The following is a 2859-nucleotide window of genomic DNA, read 5'->3' as shown; positions in this document are numbered from 1 at the left end:
TCCTCTTTTTAAAAATATTTATTTATTTAAGTAAGCTCTGTGCCCAATGCGGGGCTTAAACTCATGACCCTGAGATCAAGAGTCACATGCTCTACCAACTGAGCCAGCCAGGTGCCCTATTGTGTTCTAATTCTTGACACCTGTGATCCATGAAGGCAGCAGAAGGCAGCCCTTCTGAAGCCAGAATAACCTGGTATGAGTTACTAATAACCCTCGTAACCCCACAATGAATGGCACTACCTATATTGAGATCAAATACATACATTTCAAATACATAGATAATTAGACATGATAAAAATGTATTACCTGCTATTTATATTTGATATGGGTCTGTATCTACACTGTCCCATGGTGGTCACTCACCACAGTGTAGTTCTTGAATGTGACTACTTGAAATTGAGAACCATGCCCAAGAGAAAGGCTGAAGTGGATGCTAAAGGAGGTAAAGCCAAGGTGAAGGATGAGTTACAGAGAAGATCTGCAAGGTTATCTGCTAACCCTCCTGCTTCAAAGCCAGAGCCCAAGCCCAAAAAGGCGCCTGCAAAGAAGGGAGAGAAGGTATCCAAAGGGAAAAAGCTGATGCTGGCAAGGATGGGGATAACCCTGCAGAAAACGAAGATGCCAAAACAGACCAGGCACAGAAAGCTGAAGGTGCTGGAGATGCCAAGGGAAATGTGTGCATTTTTGGTAACTGTGCACTTCCGGTGACTCTACAATTTGAAATAGTATTTTTTTCTATCAAGTTTTATAAAAATGCAGAATTTTGTTTTAATTTTTTTTTTCTTAAGCCATGTTGTTAGCACACAGAGCACTGCATTGTTGTTTTGGGGTGAAGGGCATATGTCACTAATAGAATATCTCTGAAGCTAGATTGACACAAGGGGGAAAACACCTTTCTCTTCTAGTTTTGAGAAACTTCCCTTTGGCGGAGGAGGGATTTCTTGAGGTTGACACACATGAGCCACCTTGGCACGACACCTTGGTGGTATGGAAAGACTAAAATTCATTTTTTATGTCCTCTGCTCCCTCTCTGCCTTCAACATAGACTTGACTCCCTTAAACCCAGAGACCTAATGGTTCCCAGTATATCAGGCAATCTGGACTTTACAGTGTCACCACTGACAGGGCGTCCCTCAAGAGTTCCTCTTTTAGCTTGGGGATCTTAAGATTGATAATTACGCAATTTTCATTTCGTTTCCTGACAGTCAGTGTCAGCTTGTGAAAAGTTGTTAAGCAACATGCTAAATGAGAACTGTCAACCCTCACTCTAAACTTTCCCTGTTGAGAGCATCGCATGAAGACTTCACTGGGTTTTATAGTGGCTTTCTGATTTTGGTAGTCCATCGAAGAAAGGGGTTGGAAAGTTGTTGTATACTGTTAACGATTGTCTGCCCATGTCCTGCCTGAAATACCATGATTGTTTATGAAAAGCATCTTTAATAAACCTGGATACAGTTTGGCTTGGAAGAAAAAATCTCATTAATAGTATTTTATGTTTATTTCATGCTGAAATAATGTTTTGGATATATTGAGTTCAATTAAATATATTAATTAATGTTATTTATTTCTTTTTGCTTTTTCTAATGGGTCACTAGAAAATTTCATATTACATATGTGTCTTACATTATATTTCTTGGATATTGCTAGTCTGCATCATTCATCTCCTTAGAAAAAATATAAAGGGAACATTATTCCATATGAATATGGTATATGGAATGAATATTTTTTTTAAAGATTTTATTTATTTATTTGACAGAGATAGAGACAGCCAGCGAGAGAGGGAACACAAGCAGGGGGAGTGGGAGAGGAAGAAGCAGGTTCATAGCGGAGGAGCCTGATGTGGGGCTCGATCCCATAATGCCGGGATCACTCCCTGAGCTGAAGGCAGACGCTTAACGGCTGTGCCACCCAGGTGCCCCTGGAATGAATATTTTTGAGTGCTGTGATATCAGGAAAAGAAATGTGCATATCATGAAATTTAAAATAGTTGGCAATTGCTCATAAATGAAGTCAACATTTTTTAGTGTCCACTGCTGCATGTTTCACATATTTCTCAAGCTTCTTGTATCAGACAAGAGTCACTGTTCAATCAGAGAAGTGAAACCATTAGGAAATATGCATGTATAAAAATAAAATAAAGGGATTAGTCTAGAGATTGATCTTAGGCAACTATGAGAATTGGCTAAATAGACTCTGAAAGGCTTGTGTCTTCTCATCTAAATCTTCAGCTTAAAGTTTGCAGAGCAGGAAGATGCTTGCAAAGATAGGAAGGGTAAGGACAAGCTGGAAATCACAAGCCTATGTTGAAACTGATAAAATGGACTGGACCCAAGCCAGAAGTGGTGTGCCCAAGCCCTCTCATTCCAGCTCACCAGAGTCCATTGTACATATCTTTTCCCAACTTCGCATTCAGTCATACCACATTGGTAGCTTGAAATCATCCAAATAGGGAGTATTTACACGGTGTGAATTGGCAAACACAGCAAATCAGAGCTTTTGCTTTTTTCAGGAGAGTTGACTTGAAAACACTTACTATACCTCTGTGTATCAGTTTCTCACTGCCTCCAATTTTCATGATGTAGGTGGTGAAGGAGAAGCTGACACCGTTCACTGTGTAACTAAACATCTACCTGACCCAGGAGTTGGAGAAGCTAATGGAAGATCAGCTGCAGGCTTGACCGCTGCTGCACACCAAGAAAGCCAGCAGTTAAGTGACCCAAGCATGATAGTGTGGAAGTGTAATAGCTTACACAGATACACACAACTGCTGCTTCACTTCTGCCCTCCAAATCCATGCAAAATATTCCTTGACGCCCACTCCAGCTGGAAACATATGAAGAGATTCTGGGGCACATAGCT

The 2859-nt window shown here is 40.5% G+C and overlaps 1 pseudogene; it reads left to right on the top strand.

The window, feature by feature from the left end:
- The first annotated feature begins 405 nt into the window (after nt 1-405).
- LOC100465358 lies at nt 406-2618 on the top strand (annotated as a pseudogene).
- Nucleotides 2619-2859: the final 241 nt, after the last annotated feature.

This window comes from Ailuropoda melanoleuca, chromosome 9 (genome assembly GCF_002007445.2).
Source record: "Ailuropoda melanoleuca isolate Jingjing chromosome 9, ASM200744v2, whole genome shotgun sequence".
Lineage (NCBI taxonomy): Eukaryota > Metazoa > Chordata > Mammalia > Carnivora > Ursidae > Ailuropoda > Ailuropoda melanoleuca.
This window is presented reverse-complemented; position numbering and strand designations above follow the sequence as displayed.